Source organism: Columba livia, chromosome 9 (assembly GCF_036013475.1).
Source record: "Columba livia isolate bColLiv1 breed racing homer chromosome 9, bColLiv1.pat.W.v2, whole genome shotgun sequence".
NCBI lineage: Eukaryota > Metazoa > Chordata > Aves > Columbiformes > Columbidae > Columba > Columba livia.
The window spans coordinates 19,279,902-19,300,721 of NC_088610.1; the positions used below are offsets into that span (position 1 = coordinate 19,279,902).

A 20,820-nucleotide genomic window follows, 5' to 3' on the forward strand; every position below is an offset into this window, starting at 1 on the left:
ACAACTCTGTGTCTTATCTAGAATTAAAGTTACTTTAATTTGATTTAGCTCACTTTGCTCCCAAAGAAACATTAGACTACTTATGTTCACTTAAAATGTGAATAAAATGCTTTCTCTACAGAGAAGTCTAATTCATTTTAACTAATTAACTGCAAAATATATTTTAGACCTAGATAATCTATTACTTGCTTTCTATATGAAAGAAATTCTGATCTCAAAAAGATTCATATCGGGATAATTCATTTTGTTGCTACTAGAAAGAACCTCAGGATGAGTAAGAGGTGGACAAATGAAAGCAGCTAGTATGGGGGATCCAGTGCAAAAAGACATTATGGTTCCTGTCCAGCCAGCCAGGAAGCAGCCCATCACCAGGAGAGTGCATATTAATTTGGGTAGCTGAAATTCTATCTTGACAGAACAATCCAGGAAAACTCTGCTAGAGAAGGTCTCTATAAGCACATATAAGCAGGCCTGTTCTACTCAGACCTATATTTTACCTCCCTGGGGGAAAGAGAATGAGTTAGTGTCCACTAACAATGAGAATCTAGAACACGTCAGTTTGGAAAAGACTGAAGAGAGAGGTGACATAGGAAGAGAGCTGAAAAGGTTTCTGATTATTACACGTCTGGTACAGAATATCTGAAGAGAAGAGCCCCTCATTAAACTCTCCTCAGTATATCCATATTTCTCTCATAGTGGGGAGCCAGAACTGAACACTGGTGAGGTATGACCTCACCAGTGCTGAGTAGAGGGGAAGGATAACCTCCCTCAACCTGCTGGCAACACTCCTCCTAATGCAGTCCAGGATACCATTAGCCTTCTTTATTGCAAGGTCAGATTGCTGTCTCATGGTCAACTTGCTGTTCACCAGGATCCCTTGGCCCTTTTCTGCAATGCTGCTTTCCAGTGAGATGACCTCCATCATGTGCTGGTGCCTGCGGATGTTCCTCCCAAGGTGCAGAACTTGGCACTTCCCCTTGTTGAATTTCATGAGATTCCAGAAGTCAGCCCATTTTTTCAGCTTGCTGAGGTCTGTCTGGATGGCAGCATGACCTTCTGGTATATTAGCCACGACTCCCAGTTTTGTGTTCTCAGCACACTTGCTGAGGGTACATTCTGCCCAAAACCTGGATTATTTTTTATTTCTCCCTTTGTACAAACTTAAACATTTATGCTATTTTTAGAATTTTTTTCAAACCATAACCTAAAGTTTGAGGTCCAAAGTTTAGTTTAGGAAGTTATTTTAGGCTATGGAAACCTGTATCTAATATGTGGGTAAAGATATAAAACAGGTGCTACAGAGCTTGCACTTGCCATAATTATCAACAGTACATGTACACCTTTATAAACACTGAAAAAAAAATCAAGTCACTTTTATATCACTGCTCAATACTGATGCAACTGCTTCATTATAAGCATTCAAGATTGACAGTTTCAGCTTGGATGTTTATCTGAAATAGACAAATTACCCTCTTGGTTATGCAAAATAGACTCAGGTTATACAAAATAGGTGCAAAATCTCAGAAGGAAATTTTCTTTAGTTGGCATTTTGGTGTTAGCACTTCAGGCTCAGGAGAGGAAAAAAGAGAAAGCCAAGTGAAACAATTGAAAATAAATGTAAAGGATTTATTTGCATTGCAAAATTACCATTTGGGTTTCAGTTCTGGTGAAACACTGGACTGACTAATTTTCATTGCTTAGGCATACACACACTGTATACACAAATACATCAAACCTCAGATGTAAACACAGTGTGTCTGCCAGTATATAGATCTTAAAAGATCTGTCAAGTCTCAAGCACTGTGCATAAAACCTGAGGCACCTTGCCTGACTTTCCCCTGCTGCCAATGCCTTCAGCTCCCAGCTGGGCAGCCACTGCCTTCCTCCTGCTCCCGGGCCCTGCATGCTGAGCACAGTCCTCACAGCAGCTATGGAGGGCTGGCCTTCTGGCTGCAGTCATCTGCAGGACTCCTGTGACACTGGGAATCTCATGTGCTGAGTTAAAAACATCCACAGAGATGGTTACAGATCTGTGTCACTGACACCACATCTCCTGTCCCCAAGACAATATACCAACAGACCCCAAGAACTCCAGACAATCTAACTTCATTAAAAAATAATGATGATTAGCCAGTACAGTTGAAAAAACCTTCTGAAGTGTATTATAATGTACAATATATCCCTCTGTTGCTTCATCAGTCTAAACTAATCATGTGCTATTGTGATTTAAGTCTAATCGGAACTAGCATTCACACCACTTTGCAGAACAGTTCAAGGTTGATTTAAATGATGTCATGAGGAAAATAGAAAGGGGAGCGACCAAAATTTTCAGAAACCCAGCACAGATAAAAGAGAATGTTTGCTGTTTTGATCATTGTTCATGTGGTTTCTATGCCAACAGCTTCTTTATATATTAGGAATATGATATTTTGTGTTGTGTTGTTAGTCATTAAACATGTTTGTTGGGGGACAGCTATGTGGAGGCCTTAGTATCAGTGGAGCTCTAGTTGGTGTAAGGCTTGGCTCAGTCCAGTTTTAGGTCTTTACTTTGGGTCTGTTGGGATGTAAAGTATAACTAAAGACAAACGCTGATTTTCCCTATCCACTGAATTTTACAGAAATTTAAGTGAAACTAGGTGACTCAGGCCCTTTGTGTAATGTATAATTTACATGATCTTCAGTGAAGGATATTTTCATGTAGGAACGTAGATCAGCTAAAATCTTACTAACATTATTCCTCTTGAGACATGGGAGAAACCCAATTGCCTACCTGAAAAAAAAAAAAAAGTAACATTTTATGATTTCTACAGTGTTTCTGTACTGCAAGTGTTTTTTCTATTAGCGCACAGATACATCTGAGTATATAATAAACAGAAAACAAGCTATCCCACCCTTTTCAAAAGAACTAATCAAGTACTACAAGGAAAATAAATGTAAATAAAATATTGATTAAGAACTAAAAGGATTTTAATTATATTACTTTCAGAAATAATTTAATTTAACCTAAACAGACAACTGGGAGCAGATACTTTGCCTTAGCATTTTTCAAATTGCTAATTAAAATTTCCAGGAGGAAATTCAAGTTTAGTGTCTGGATTTTAAAGATAAATTATGTTTGCTTCTTTTCATTATGAGTTTTTGAAGGTTTATGTGGTGCCAAGATGTAATATTGCATGTGCATTCTTTTAAAAATAATCAGATAACATGGGTGCTCTATGTAATACACTGTGGGTATAAAGCAGTTTTTAATTAAGAAACCTTGAACATTGAAGTGTAATTCTGGTTACATCTGTCATGCATTTTCATACAGATTTATATCTACATTGTTTATGGAATTATTTGGAGATAACTGGTTTTATTTTTTCTAGTAAGAAAAAAGCAATTATAATGATATAGCACTCCTTGTGTGCACATTGCCACTGAGTGACAATTTTACTATTTATTGGAAGAGAGATGAATCCAGTTCTTTATTCTCTGCCGTAAAGACTTAATCCAGAACCCAGGGAAGTAATTGGATATTACTCATCACTCTATAATTTTGTATAGTGTTTGGCTTTCAATGGTGTTTCCTACTTCACTTCATTTTATTTGACCTCTGATTACGTACATATACACTACCAAATGGAATGGGATAACAATAATAAAGATGCACAACATTTCAAAGATTTATCTGAAGAAACTTTCACAATTATAACTTCTTTATAAACGCAATTGAATTAAACTGCTTTCACCCTTTGTGGATGCAGAAGGGAAGAAAAGTGTCAAATTAAAGTGGAAAGGGTAGTACTGAGCTACCTGTCCACACACTTAAGACAAAATAAGAGATGAAGTAATAGACCTTCACCGATACCCCTTAGCACTAAATCTAGGAGCGGTGGCAGAGAGTCCTCTTTACACCAGAACAGGGGCTAGAACATACAATGGGGAGATGAGAAGATGCAGAACCACCCTGAAGAAAACTCTGACACAGTGGGCTCGTGTGCCCCCCTTAGCCAGTGCTTCTTTTCTTGGGTCGTTATGAGTAGGGAGGTACAAACAATTTATATATATCTTGAAACTGTTTCTCTAAAACTGTACAATCCACGCCTCTGCTCCAAGTTTCAGTTTGCCTGTCCAGTCCTTATTGCAAATTTTGAAGCAGTTTCAAGCAGCATTTCAACAAACTTGACAAGTAGGTTGGGAGAGACTTAAAACATGAAATTCAGAAAAATAGACAGAAACCCTGTTAAAGCCCCTAATAACCTGCAGCACAGTTTCGTGAATTGCAAGATAGTTGATAAAAAGTGCAGCAATGCTGTGACTCCTGCAGCCTATGGAAAGCTTTGTCTGGGCTCACTCTCCTGGACACCAGAAACACACATCTGAGGAAATGCGACTTATGCAACCCTTATAATCCTCCACCCATGGTACTTCTGCAAGAGTAAGCTTTAAACACGAAACCCTTTTTCTCTGTGTAGGCAACAAAGATGCAAATTTGGTGGGTCAGAACCTGAAGCCTATCTCCTCACCTGCCCTTTCTACACCTTAATGCTTCCTTTGTGCTTTGAAGTGGCTGTGTTTTAGCTCCTCTGTGTACATAGAGCATGCTCGCTCAGGATAAAAGGCAATATGAAACTAAATACTGCAATGGCAATTATAATGCTTGAAAGAACAAAGGAAGTAGGAGAGATGCACTGATATTCACCATTAATCACTCCAGCTGGTTACACCTACGTGAAAAATGTCTGCTTGTGTATTTACACAAATGCACAAGTGTGCAAACACTGAGGAGACAGGGAGAGCACACTGCTTGTTGTGTGCATTGAGTGCATGTGAGGCTAGAATGCAAGTAAATGAGAATGACGTTGAAACATGACGTGCAAGCTAAAGGGAGTGTTTGAACTGTTGGATGTTCAGTGATATATGGAGAGTCAGAGCTGACATTTACAAATACAAGTTATATATTCTGTTTTCTTTTCTTGATCCTGTCTGTAAAGAAATCCTTTCACCACTCAGGAAAGGGAAGAAGAGACAGAATGCTGATAGGAAACTGCACTTGCTTTTCTTCGGTGGGCCACAGCAGTCTACACATTTAATCTCTGCCTGACTCCCTTCACCTAAGCTTTACAAATACAAAAGCTGGACACAAAATAATACATAAGATGTTGCTCATACTTCATTATGTAGAGGTTTATCAAGAAAAGTTTTATTTCTATAAGTCATATCCATTAATGCAAAGTGAATGTTGCTGTGAACTGATCTTAGACTAATCCAGTATATTGCTTTTAAAATCAGATGCAGTTGGGCACTTAATATTTCTCTTGATCTAGATAATGGTACAACAGTTTGCACTCTAATATTAAAAGTTATTTGGTCACTTTTAATTATTATTTTTTTTCTCAAATACTTCAGTTTCTCAACTGTAAGAACAGGAAAATAATGTTCTATTAGGTGCTGCGAGAATGAATAAGTCTGAAATTGTGAGATGTTCAGATCCTACAGTTAATCAGGCTGCATGAGTAGGTTAGACACATGGTGATTACCACAACTGAGGACCATAGTACTGCAAGGAGTGCTCAGCAGTAAATTATACAGCGTGGTTCGCATTTTGTTCTTTGAACCTGATCAACTATAGCATGAAGAAACTTTGGAGGGGCCTGAAACTCATATTCCTTACTCAAACAAATGAACTTCAAACATGAATATCATACCCCAGGGACAATCTACAGCTAACACAGTCATACTGCTGATTTTTTATTTGTCTGAAAGGAAAACGAAAGTGATCTAAATATTGGTATATTTTACTCTAAAGCAAGTGTGCTTTGGACCAAAAATGTGCCTCTAAGGGATAACAAAATAAAAATCCCACAGTGTTATCAGTCAGTGTGGAAAATTCACAGAACATAATAATTTATAAAACCCACTGTATTTATTAGCCTACACTATTTGTTTTGTAGTTTTGAATAATTTAGTTCTTGACTCTGTCCCTCAATTAACAGAGGTGGATGAGTATGTATGTTTGCAATTTCCTTTGAAATCTGCACAGAAAGCAGGAGTGAACCCTAAATTCAAATAAATCACTGCAAAGACTCACTGGCTGACAAGTATGTCTTGCCTGAATGTGCCTGGTTGCTTGCACATGTGTCTACTCATTCATGTGGCTGACAAGGTATCATCTTAACAGCACAAAAAAAGACAGCCTTTAAACTGTGACCCAGATGTGGACTTTCCACAGAGGCATTTAATTTCATGAACTTCTTTTTAAGGTGAAGAGAGCACGACTGCCAAAAGAAAAAGAAGAAAAAAATGTGGATAACCTCAGTGAGGGAATATATCCCATATTCTCTGAGGTTTGTCGTAAGATTTTTAGTTCTCTGCTGTCAGTTGGATGAATCCAACAAAGAAAATTTTTGTCAGGATAGATGCTTTTGTTAAAACCATTTTCCTCCACCATTTCTACTGTTTGACTGTTTTCTTTGTAAAAGTAGCTTAATGATTGACTCAGTTGTGTAAAAGCAGCAAAGGCAAAGCAAACTCATGAAAGAAAGCTTAATGAGCGCTTAGGTGAGGCAGATTTTTTATCCAAATGTTACTTTATTTCCCTTTTTCTGTACAACATGTGCTTTTTTCTTTTCTCTCCCAACAGCCTTCTCTCTTTCTCTGCTTGGCCATACTGCGGAGGTGACTTAAACATAGGAACAGACACAACTATCACATCCAGCAGCCACTTTGCCACAAGTTACCCCACCATTCATTTTCTGTTATGATACTGAGCCAAGGAGGTGATTTACATGTGTCTTAAAGCACGCGGCCTTCTAAATTATTTAACTGAACTGTGACTGGGAGACGTACAACTGCCCAGTGTATGCCTGGAAATACCAATAGCAGCATTTCCCAGTCTTTCTGTAACTGAGCAGTTTTTGAGAAAATTCTGATGTTTCCTGCCTCACAGGTACTGTGATAGATATTCACCTATGAGCAAGGTATTTGCCTACTTGTTACAGTGAATAGAGGTCATTTTCCCTCAGAAATAAGAACACCAGTCTATATATTCATTAGCTATGTCATCTAGTGAGTGAACTGACTACATTAAATATAGAGAAAATATTAATCATGCTTTCCTTATTAATGTGAGGTAATGCTTGCCTTTCTTCACACAGCCCTTCAGAGTGAGGGGGTGGGAGGAGATGACTGTATGGTGTTGTAGAATCGTCTGCGAGCTGGAATGATACTGGTTTAAGGGAGTGGTTGTAGGATAGTCACTGGGAATGTGTGATGGTAAATTATTTAAGTTAGCACATTATTGCAGTGTTTGCAAAATCCTGAGGATGGGATCTGTGTGGAGATGACCTTGAATTTAACTGAAATTACATCTGTTGAAAGAGGTGTGGTGGCAGGGAGGATACAGATGTCACCAGGCACCCCTGCCTGAAGCAGTCATTGCTGAAGGCTCTTGAGACCAGAATGATGTGGAAGATAGTGGGGCTGAAGAGTGCGGTGGATTCCAGGGAGATACTGGGGTGTGACACTGTGATGTGGTAATAAGGGAAAGTACTGGCATGATATTGGTGTTGATGGTGCTGGGACGATACTGGGGAGTCTAGTGGGGAAGGAAAGTCGACAGTTCCTGGGCAGAAGGGATTACAGGGACGTGAAACCTGGTGTAACCTGACGTGGCTGCTGTTGTCCTCTCACAGAACAGCAGGGATGATGAAATTATCTCCGGGTCAGACAAAACATGTGAAAGGAACACAGCCCTTGCATTTGTGCTGTGCTGAAGTTGTCATTGCTGTTCAGGGGAGACAGGAATAAACTGGATCAAGTCTGCTGCCCCTCCCAGTAAAGAATGCTCAGAAGCCAGGATGGCATGGAAATGACCAGTCTGGAGCCACTATTTATCTGATATGTGTTACCACATTTATGTTAGTGCCCCAGTATTCACAGTAATATGCCCTGGAAAGCATACAGCCTAAGGTGTCTATCCTGCAGGTTCCTTGGTATGTGATTAATATCTACTCATAGGTTTCAGTAGGTTAGTAGGTAGATTAGTAGGTTATTTAATAGCTTAATTGGTAGACATGACCTATTAGTAGATAATTATACTAGTTAATAATAATACATAGTTGTTACTTACTAAAAACATGCAGGTATTTTCTAATTGTTTAATGTAACAGAAACTGTTATGCGTATTTCTTAAAAAGATGCCAAACTTGAATACTGGAAGTCACAAAGAAATGCTCATGAACTAGAAGAGGATAAAAAAAAATGTTTGCAAAAAATTATAAAGTCTACTTTCAAACAGTGTATGGATCATAGTAAGCTGGAGTTTATTCAGACACTACTTCCCAACACAAAAATCATCAACTAAATTATTAATGAAAAAATATTCATCTAGTCCTAGTGGAATGGATCTGGCAGTTGTTTTGTCATTTCAACTCTTTGTGCTCTCCCTTCAGTCAGTGAATTTCCATGTGCGCTGTGGCATGTTTTGAGATCTTAATCACCTTCATGCAGCAGCGAGTGATTTGATTTTCCAGTGATGGGAGATATAAGGGTGAGGGGGAAAGGAATTTCTCAAGCAAGAAGGGTGTCTGGACTAGAAAGTCAAACTCATGACTGTCGGTACCCTTTCATTCTGTACAACTGTGCTGTACTCCTGCAGCAACTATGAACCCTTCCAGATGTTTCTGTGGTTATTAATTTTTCCTATGTCATCCTCAAGTTGGTAAATTTATAGCCAAGCAAAAAATCTCCCTGTATGTGAGCTAAAGAGGGTGAAATATGATCTTCAAAAGTATGAAGGCTGAACTAGGGGCTTCATTACTGAGACCTATTCATGAGGAATATAAATTCCATTTTGTAGCTGTATGGCTTGCGTATGATCTTAATATCTAACATTTTGTTTCACTTTGCTCTTTTTTTTGGGTGTAAAACACCTGTTCCACTGTCTTAATTTTAAATGTATAAGAAAGGCTTCCTAGGGTTTTTCTTCTATATGGCATTTAAAGGAATGTTCTTTCTTTTTTCTTTCTTTTTTGGGCTTTTAATTGGAATGATTACCACCCTACAATGTGCACAGTTGTCATTACATTTTCTCTATGCTCTTATCAATGTATTCCATATACAACAACTGTCCATAAAATGAATACGATAAGAAGAAATTAATTTGAAAAATAAAAAATAGCAGGGAAAATAGATGATACAGTATTTATGAAAATAGTTGAGTACATCAGGTAGATCTAGTAATACAAAAACTTGCATAACTGTCCAAACATTCAGACCCACATCCTCTGTTGGATGGGGGTCATTGAAGCAATTTTAGCTGTCACAATTCACACTAGAGTATTATGATAGAACTGAATTCCCTTCTGATGTTTGAATTCTGAAACAATCTAATTATATTCTACAAGCATTTATTGTATGTAACATTTGTGTTACTAGTATTTTTCATTTGTGAATAACTTTGGATGTATTTTAAAATACATTTAACTTCCATGGATTCTTGTTCTCATTACATTTCTGAAATTATCATAAACATCAGAAAAAAGCAAAATCCTTTCTGGATGGAGTCTATCAGAAAAGGATAGAACTCAGTGATGCACTTTGTTCTAGCACAGATAAAAATTAGCATGAGAATTCAGTATTAAACTGAATTCTCTTGCTTTGAGAAATGTTCATAAGAAATGACAGTAATCCAGAAAAAAAAAACTCATGGGTAGGATCATAATGGGGAAAGAGAACACAAAATTACTGAGCATCCTAATGACACTGTTGCAGAAAATATTTTACTGTAGGGTTTTTTCAGTTATTTGGCAAAGCGAGTCTCAGCAATTCAGAGGTAGGTGTGTTCAGTCAGTGAGAAGAGAAGTGGATCATCATATAATTTTTTTTTTGTTGTTAGTTTTTAAACTTTTCTGAGCCAACTTGCGAGGCCAGTCTCCTACTCCCATGCCCTGGGTTTTATTCCTGGGACTTAGACTTTAGATATAACCAGAGTTAACATTTATCCTTGCAGGATAATAATGTGTAGGAACCAGGGATTCAGTATGTTTTCCTCTGGTATTACTCTTTCAATTAAAACATATTAGTTAATAATTGTTGAAACCACAATGTGAAATTGTTGTTTGACTTGGGGCTCAGGCTTAGACAGAAGAGTTGTTTGGCTGGGCTGAAAGACAGATAGAAAACCAGAAAATGAATTCTGGAAAGACCTAAGAAAGAACAGTGAAATGCAGAAAAAAAAGACATTATATAATTTTCTTAAGTAACTGAGCTGGAACTAAGACCATTAAGGACAGTCTAGCTCCAAAGCAGTGAAGACTAAACATTCTAAGAAGTCCAGGTTTGTGACCGTGGTGCAGGACTCTTTTTGTTGTTGTCTTTTAAGAGTAACATGTTTTCAGATCTTCTTCCACAGTTCGCTGATTTTTCAAAAAATTTGTTGTTCTTATTTTCCATTTGGGCTTCACAACTACTTTTTAATCAATCAGATTAATTACAAAATTAATGAACCCAAATTGTAATAACGTTTAACCAAGCTCTGTGAGTACAGTACTCCCTAGACCTAAATGACTGTTTCATACAAAGATCACAGTCTGCTGCATATCATTTAATTATGGACTACAAACAGTGAAAGCTTCTAACCAAACACATATCTAACAAAATACATATTGAAATCTCTTTGTGATAAGGAAAAATTCCACCTGACTGTAGACAGTCTAGAACTATTGGAGAGGGTGAAACATTAGACTCTACATTATACTTAGAGATGGGTGCAATTTAAGTGTTCCATGCTATCACACAAAAGACATCCGATTACTGCTTATTTCAAAATCTTAAATGACTATCTGTTCAAGTTTTTGAAACATTAGGGAACATCTGATTTATAGAACTTGGAACTGAAAGTAAAATATATCCATGTGGTACACAGACAATAGTTGAAATGCTTATGTGCATAGGTATACTTATAGATGTGGGGGGGCAAGAAAAAGGAAAACTGATACATTCTGAAAACACAGAACCAGATTACTGTCTGACAGATTAACTATGCCCCAGTTAGAAAAAAATAAAGCATCTGCGATCTCCTAAATGACTTCAGAATAAACATTCGAGTAAAATCTTTTGAGTTCTATCTGGGATAGTTAGAAGAATTTTTGGATTATTTACAAATCACAGAAAATAATTCATTGCAGACATAATCAAATCGCAGGACAGCTCACTCCTGAGCTGAGATTCCTGCGCTCCTGGGCTACAGTTTCCATAACAATGGTACTCAGAGAAGCATAATTTACACATCGCCACTGTGACACATCATGTTATTCCTCGGAACACCAGGGTGCACTGCTCGTGTCACATTACATTTGTGATACAATTAAAGTAACTGCCTGAGTCTGACACAGTTTTATGTGATTGTCACACAGTAGATTGTGTACTGAATGATCTCAAAAAGTGATCAAGAAGAAAAAAATCCCAAAGCTGCTCTGGGAGTGGAATAGGTGTTAAAGATTAACTATGTAACTATTACATATGCATGCATACTGTATAGATGTCTAGATATATGAAATAAATATGCATATGTATGCATATAGTTTGTTACAAAGAGTTTAAATCATCACAATTTACCACTCCTGCTTACCCTCACAGGACACTTGCCTTAGAGCTCCTTAAAGACAGAAACTAACAAACCTTCACAGCCAAGTGTAATCTGACAGAATAAAGAAAGCATATTATCACTCAATATAAAGCAAAACTGTCAATCCCATGGTAAAGTGACCTGTGAAATATTTATACATCCCCAACAAAACCAGAGGAGTCTGCTGTTCAGAGCATTTAAAGCCATGTTGGCCACAATAGGATGTTTTCACACTGTTGAACTTTAAGCCTTTAATTTACACAGTTTAATTGGGAGGAAAGCTCCCTATGCAGTTCACATCCTCTGAGGAATGAATCAAAACACCTATGCAGAAGCCTATTTCTAAACAACGATTACACAGGGAATCAAAGTTCTATATTTACGTACTTTGTTTAAAAGCCTTTAAGAAAACAGTATGAACATCCCCAATACCAGAAAATGAACAATTAAGAAAAAATATTCTCATTTAGAATGACACCTTCTGAGGTGCAAAAAATTTTTAGCAGAATTTAACAAATAAACCAGAGATGGTAAAAAATTTCTGTGAGTCAGTTTGATGCTAAATTCAAACTAAATATGAATTTAAGGAATAATACCTAATTAATAATAACTAATACCTAATTAATAATTATGGCAAGGGCAAGGATAGCTTTGATCCAGCCAGATTGCTACTACCTTTGACAAAAACCAGAAACTACCTCAGTGCTTTCTAGAACACATGATTTAGATGGAGAAGTTGTTATCTGGCATATATTAATAACAAACTTCTGAAATTTAATCTTAGCTCAACTGAAATTGCTCAGAATTTGCTATTGATGTCAACTGGAGTGAAATTTTATTTTTAATCTGAATGTGATAATCACTTTTTTTTTTTTTCTCTGTATGCAAAGGAAACTAAAGCAGAGATATCACCAGTTTTTACTTTGCAGACATATTTTATGCCATTTATATAATACTGTAGTCTGATAGAAAATATGCACACATTTTCACAAGATTTTTAGTTTGGCATTACTAGGACTCTTTAGAACTTTACTGCTTCTGTAATAAAGGGAAGATATTCTGCTACTATTGGTTCTTAAACCAGCATCAATAGTTAATTTTCGATAGTGAGAAAGTTAATGTTTAAGAATGTCAACTGAAGAATATGCTTAATTAATACTGACCACTTGATTAAAAACTTTTGAAGCCCCACATGAAACATTTAATGTATGCACCTCAAACTGTATTAAGAGTAAAACTCTTCAAGGCAAATTCAATCAAAGAACATTGATATAAATTTAAGGATTTGAAGAGGAGATTTATAATGCTGATGCTGAACCAAGCTTGGAAGCATGCTGAAATGCACTTTTCTGCACTAAAACAGTACTTTATATCAATATATTTCTGCTTAAATTGATAGCGTAATCATGCCCCCCTTGTGCTTTGTGAGAAATTTTTATGTGTTTTACAGTGGCTTGTATTGTTAGGACTGATCAAAGAACAACCCATCCTAGAAACTGGTTTGACTTGAAGTCAACCCAAAGAAGTTGGTTGAACTAAGAACAGTGCTGTGTGTGTAACCACGTGTTGCTTGTGTTCTATATACCCTTAAATGCTCCCAGTCACACCCACTGCCTGCTTGTCAAGAGTCACCCTGGCTTCCCCTGACCATCAGTATGACAGAGAGATCCTTGCTAAACCAAGCCAGTTTCAAGCAGCACGGTCTCATAGAGATGGGTCAGTTGGAAGCAATAGAACTTCTGTACTCAAAGTATTGGAAGGAATTCAAACACTGGAAACGAGATCTTCTTGCACTCAAGCTGTACTTGAGCTAATGACTATAGACAGAGGTCAGTAGATTGGAGAAAGTGGTTGGAGAAAGGCAATCTGCCTCAGCAAAGATATGCATGAATGAAGCCTGTATGTAGGAAAGTGCGAGTGGCTCTGTGCTGTATTCCTCAGCACTGTCCATTCCAAGTGGGACTGCAGAAAGTCCACCTGGATCCGCACACTTAATATTCAGTCATTAGAATCAATGCTCGTTGAGTTCATCGAAGCTTAGCAACTGTAGCACGTTTTTCTGATGCTTCCAGTTTTAGATATAATACTTGCCAAGAAATCCCAAGCTACTAAACTTGAGCTGTATATCAGATATTAAGCAAGAAGGAAAATAAGGTAAACAGTCCACAGCTTGGAAGTATTGCAGTTATTGCAGGTAGCAGGTTGTAGAATCAGCTATTTGGCCTCTCCCCTTTTTTTACAAGTAGCAAAATGTGCTGTTATATTAGAAATGATGAATCAGCTGATCATAGCTAATCAAATACTAAGCAAAACTAATCATACATTCTCTTACAAGAGTGTATTTCAAACACAGATCTATGTTTTTAAAAGGATCCCAATCAATGTTATTCTTTCTGAAATGAGTTTCAAACAGAGAGTGCTCTTACTATTATTTTTTAATGAAAAAATATATTTTGTTTGTAGGAACCAGAATTAAATGCCTAGTTTCTAGAATGTAATAGAGCTTTTACAGGGAAAGATTTTTAATAACTTGCGTTATTTTAATATGTATGCAAATTCATAAATCTACTGTGCTTGCTAGGCGTATAAAAGAAGATAGACTTTACAGATATTTCAGCCAATTAATATAGATACAGGTCCAACATGTGAACCTGCAAGACGTATGTAGGAAAAATCAGGCTTACACATACTGTAAGTCTTATCCAAGGTAATGGCTTTGTCAGAGGGAGAGTGAGTTGAAGACTGGGTTAGACATAAAACAGATCAACTCTATTAATCTAATTTAAAGGTTTTCAGAGGAAATAGAAAAACACTGATGGATTTGTTAGTAGGATACCAAACCTAAATCCCTTCCAATCCACCCCTGTTATCTTATGCTCAGTCTTTAAAAATCATTCAGCTGACTTTGGGTGGTTTTGATCGCTTTGTCTTATCTTCAAAGTAGCTACATTTTTTACAAAATTCCTGAAGTCTGCTTCCATAAATAGATAAACTGGTGATAGTCTCTAAAGGAATATCTACTGACCTGTTGTTAAAACTCTCCATGTTTTAATAAAACTATATAAAATTGCATTTCTCCAACAGCTGACAATTCATAGGCTCGATAAGGAAAGGAGGCAAACAACCTTACAAAGCTGTGTAGTTTAAAAAGAAAAGCATATTCCTTTTCTTATTCCACTAAGAATTCCAGTTTCCATACCTTCTAGACAGGAATAACAGCAGCACAGATAAATTCTAAAAGTAAGATTCTTGGCAGCACGTGTTTACTGAAGGACAAACTACTGTTTTGGTTACAGTGGTTGGTTTCTTTCCAAATATTTGTTTTTATGTGGAGGTAGTGAAGGCAATGAGCCTGTGCTGTTTGCAGTTTCCAGCGATGTTTTCCTGGGCTTCCCTTCGGATTGCTGTTCTTTTCTCCTTTGCTTCAGTGATACATGGGTGACTATTTTGGGGCCAGTCTAAAGGAAGAGACTGACCTCACTTCCAGGAAGACTGAAGCACTGATGTGTGTGAGATTTCAAGACACAACAGTGCAGGAGGGCGGGAGATCCCACCTAGTACTTAAAACCATATTCAGAAGCCTAAAGTCAATAACAGCCTTGCTCTGCCCCTGCCATACCAAAATCAATATTCAGGTCTTCCCTGAAACAACTTCTCCAGCCAAATCACTTAGCCCATAGACAGTTGGGCTTTCTTCTTGCCAGCTTGTTCAAATATTAAGAACTCATTAAACTGTAAATTATATAAGCAATGTTTTCTGGTCCCCTACTGTAAGGAATAGTTTTGTAACACAAAATTAATACCACTATCTGCAAGGGATGAGGTCAACTGATATGGTACAAAGGACTGTGCTTTCAAGAGCACTTTAGTTCCATTAAGTGAGGTACAGTAGTAGACTAGGAAAAGCTTATGAATGATTTTCCAGTTGCATTCTTCTCACTGTCACATCTTCCCTGTGAAACCTGTGATTCTCAGAAGAGGTCTTTCCTGACAAGTCCCACTGCAGATGACAACTGCATTTTCTCGATTTCATTACTGTCTCCAGCCAGCCAGTGAAACTGGCCACTTTGTAGTTTGTCATCGTCTCGGAAACTAATTTAATACTGCCCTATGAAACGACCCCTCACTAGAATGTGCTGTATAACTGGCATGGCACATGGATTTTCCATCCCATTTATGGCAGAGAACATATAATCATAAAGGAAGCAGAGAGAGCACTGTCACGTCAGCCATGGAGGAGGTTATTTTAACTCATGCCAAAAAATTATTTGAGTTTGTGCTGCTGTTTGAGGGAAGCATGTTTGTAATGGTTATAAATGACAAACTGGGAAGGGAAACAGATGCTTGATTCACCCTTATATTTCCAGACAAATCTGCATTTCCAGATACTAGTTTGAAATTTTCTTAAATTTCATTTGCCTGAGTACCATGTTGAAATGCTACATTAATCCAAAAAGTTACATAATTATATCTGATACCAGTGAGATACAGAGACTGAAAAAAAGAAAAATTCACCAGTGCTCTGAATATTTAAAAAATTCTTTGAGATTTGGCATGTATGTGAAAATGAAGGGGTTTTTAGATGAGTTAGAGACAGATTATTTGAGTGTTTCATGATACTGATAGTGTCATCAATGATATATATATTATTCAATATTATTATATGAAAGAAAATAATATAAATTACACTCCTATTATGTAACTTTCTGGACAAGTGCTCAATAGAATCTTGAAAACTTATGAAGTGAGCATCTGTCTTTGTCTTGCTCTCTTTCATTTTTATTTATTGTGAAGGAGCCAAAGAGGCAATATGCCATGCCTACTATCCCTTCTCCTGGGGGAAAGGAAAAGGCTCATACCAGGGTTACTACGCTATGCAAAATAGGTGAGCGTGCATATCTAAGGTCCTGTAATAATAATCTTGTATCATTCCCAAATAAATCCTAAACAAAAATACCAATATACATTTTCAGATTTTGTGGATTCACTGCGGTATGTCAATGTCATTTACATGAGATGATGTCATCAAATATCAAATGATGACCTTTACGACTGTAGTGCTTCTTCAACATTCAATTACAAAAGAAAGAATAATGGGTGCAAATTAAGGTTGTCAGTTTAGACCAAAACCAGCCAGTACTGCTTCTGGAATTTATAAAGGACAACAGATCATGTTATTCCAAATCCAAGAGAGATCTACTGCACCTTTTCCATTCAGTGCTGCCTTATGTTTAGTCCAACAGGTGTAAAACAAACAAACTGTATTTCATTTAATAAGCATTCCATGGAGAATGTGTTGTACTTTCTGAAAGGTCAAAATGGTGAAGATACAGTTCTCAGTAAAATACCAGTCTAATATTTATATGAAAGCTTTGTGTGCATGAGTGTACATTTACCATTAAAGGAGAGAAAGCTGATAAACAGATAAAATTTCAAAATATTCTAATTTTTAAGAAGCAGAAATGTAAATCCTGGACTAAACATGTAATTCGCACCGGAAAAGACAGTAAGGTAGATAATAACCAACAATTTTCTCTCCACCTGCAAAATGAGAAGATCTTAATGATGGTGAAATAAATGCTAACTGAAGAAGACAAAATTTTAAGTATTTTGACAGATTAGTAATAGAAACTCAAAACCACTTTAGAGTGTTTACCCTTAATGCAGATATCAGCACAGCAATAATAGGAACTACTTAGCAATTCTTTCCTATAGTCATTTAAAAGAGTATTGATCAGCTGTCCAGGTATTATCTATGCTTTCACATTATCTTGTCTGATACTATGTTTCATTACAGCAAATTTTAACCCCAGGGCACTGGGATATTGGGGACTACTGATTCTTAACAGGGAAGCAGAGGAGGAGGAAATAAAGCCCATAATGTTTTGTACAAGCTTTGAGAGACAGAAATTTTCAACTGCTTGTGATTCCTAATCTCCCAATGCTCTGTATGAGGCTCCACAAGAACAGGGTGCATCAAGCCACCAGGACTAAGAAAAATTTAAACTTCCTTCAGAAAACATTAACATGTTTTGCTGGCAAGAGCTGAAGTGAGATATCCCACTCACACCTACATTTTATTATGTGCCACAAGGTACAGAATCAGGAGGCAGCAACTGAGGGAATCACCAACAAGTACTGACACAAACATAACTGGCATTTAAGGTTTTTTGTGTTGCTTACCACACTTATTTGGAATTTGGTAAAGCAGAGACATTTATTGATTGAACAAGATAATGCAAATGATTCACATGTGCAGTATGCAGGTATCTGAACTGCCTGGAACCTGGCAACTATCTAAATATTTACCTTGACAGTCCCACAAAAAAGGGAAAGACTTTTTGCATGGGAATAAAGGAGACTATGCTGGAGACAACTGTTGAGAACGTTTGATAAATATCGGAAAAATCTACCTGGTGAACTTCTGGAGAAAGTTGCTTTACCAATGAATTAGGTTTCCTGATGAGTCTCATGCATTTCTAACCACAAGCAGATGCAGGGGAAGACAGGACAGAAAAGGCACAGGTAAAGAGAACTGGAGTGAGCCTTGTGAGAGTTTCATAAATGTTGAGATCATTTATATAAAAGCAATAGTTTAGGACATACCCCTAAAGTACTCAGAATCTTTATATTTGCCAAGGTCTGTTCACCTCGACTGTTATTCCAACAAAAGAGATGTGGTGATGTAGGAACACATACAAAAATGATTTACCTGAACAAGGGGATCACTGACAGCAAGAGGTTTCGGGCTTATTTTCTTTAGTTTTGATAAAAGCACAAATAGTCTATGTAAAATAGTTCAGCAGATAGGAACATATCACAGATGCTTCATCTGTGTATATTAATAGTTTACAGAGAATCTTAAAAACAGTATGAGGAAATGAGCATTTTCTTCTTTTTTGCTATTCTTTCCTCTATGAGCTATCAACTCAGATATTGATTAAGGTATGGATATCCCTGCCTTTGGGCTGGGAAAGCCCCTTCAGCAGCTTGTAGCTATTGCCTTCCAAGTCTGCAAGACTTAAGCATTACTAAGTGTCTTGTACCTCAAAAAACTTCGTCAAACAAAGCATGCATATTTGATCCTTAAAAAAAGGTTATACTAAAGGTATAAATATAATAATGACTGCTAGACCACACTAAAGTTTTTCATGGCATTTGCTGTACCTTGCACAGTTTAGGTAACCTTTCATTTTTTTCAGAAAAAAACTTTCATTTGGATTTAGCATAATTTAACTGTGTTAAAACCTTTTTTTCTATCTTAATTCACTGAGAATGCAAAGGTAAATGTTATCAGAGTGCATTTGGACAGAGCCCATAAGGAAGTGTGTGTACAAACGGTGTGTGGTACTGCATAGCCCTGGATATATGTTGGCTACTCCTTCAAGAATCTTGTTTCCTTTAATACTGGCTCAGGAAGCAGAATTATAAGCCTCACCTAGCATATAAATTCAAACTAATTCTACTGGGGACTGGACCTTCTTATAGACACCCAGAAAGGCAAGGTGATGTTCACTCCTCAGTTGCTATTTGCTCCTTAAGACCCCTGGTTAATTTGATAGGGTTTGGTTGGTTGGTTGTTTTGGTTGGTTGGTTGGTTGGTTGGTGTTTTTTTTTTTTTTTGTAAAGCCCTTGATAAAATATTGAGTTGGTTTTGGCAACTTGGTGTACACCAGATGTTTTTTGTGACATCTTGATCACAATCTCCTTGCTAAGTTACATGGTTAGGTGGTATGCAAGCGTGCTAAGAATCTCAGCATTGTTCCAGAACTGTATGGAGTTTCCATGTGAAGCAGAACTGATGCTTTAAGTTTGTCACCACCTTTCAGAGGATTTAGGAGGAAAGAGAGTATATGAGCTTTTGTTACCACACTTTTACATGATCAGCTGGTAGTCAAAGAATAAATTACTGTCACTGAAACTTCTTGTGGGCTGGGTCATATTTATAGAAAAGAAACTAGAAGGGAAGAAACAGCCTTTTTGAGGTTTCATCATAAATACTGGACAAAAAACCTCAATAATTCTCATCGCCTTCATGCCCCTGCAATATCCTACAGCTCACACGGTGATGTAGTATGATTTGTGAAATGAGACAGAAACAAAATCTTTCCTGTTTTAAATGAGACCTTAAAACACAAATATTCTGTACTGCAAGAGAACAACAGGCAGCTCAGGCAGGAGCTGCCTACATTACTGAAAGGTAAAAGGCAAAAAAAGCTTGAAAACAACTTGCTTTTGCAATAAATAATTGATTTAAGAGGTGAAATGAACACTTTTTCTCACATGACAGCCTTGAAACTGTTAAAAGAACGGCACTGAGGCCTTGAATTCTTCATGTGCTTGGCTTCTCATGGCAAAAGGCAGAAGATTATTGGGGCAGCTTGCTAAGGGGGGAGTCTAGGTCAGAAGTGCCGTAATTCTGAGGTCTGGATATGGATCAGTTGGCTAATTGCAGTCATCTCAACTGACACTACCCTTGCTGTCCTGTGTGGTATCTGTTCTCTAAACATAAGATTGGGACCAAGTTTGATTTAGAGCACATTATTTTAAGAAGAGAGTCTTCTCACTCTTGCCTACACACTGTTGTCACCTAGGGTTCAGGAACATCTGCTTATCTCCTTAAGGGCCTGACTCAGCGGGCCTAGTGTGTCTTAACACATTGAATTCAGCAGAAAACACAGAAGTCAGCAGAGTTCCATTCTAAAATGCTAACAGAGGAATTACTAGTACCTTTCTACCATATAATTGGCCGACAAAGTGTCAGTCTAGTGATTAGTGGCTTACTTTTGGTAGGAGAGAATGTGTTTGTTTCTGTTAACAAACTTGAAGAACAACCTTTGCAAGGACCAGGCACTTTGTAGGCTTCACATGGATTTTGGACTGTGATAACATCCAGATTTGACCATAACCTGCTAACATATGTGAAAATCACAGACACAGGTTGATCTTGAGTGAACCGATTCAGGCTGCTCTCTCAGGCACAGTTTTGTGGTATTGTAACTATAACATTATCAAGGCCAGTGACAGTATGTCTGCAATGTTTTGACGCACCTGTTGAGGCCAGTGTGGGTTCAGAGACTGCCACATTGTGCTCTAATTAGCTTCACTGAGAACCTAATTTGGTGGTAATTATCAAAAGGTTGTCTATTCTAAAAGCAGGTCATGTTCATGGGTAGCTTCCATATGAATGTCCAAATCTGATCATCTCC

The 20,820-nt window shown here is 37.3% G+C and overlaps 1 long non-coding RNA gene across 1 annotated transcript in view; it reads right to left on the reverse strand.

Moving 5' to 3' along the window:
* The window catches only part of LOC110358124 (uncharacterized), a 185,338-nt gene that overhangs the window by 21,645 nt on the left and 142,873 nt on the right, over positions 1–20,820 (reverse strand). The gene's annotated exons all lie outside the window — the stretch shown is intronic.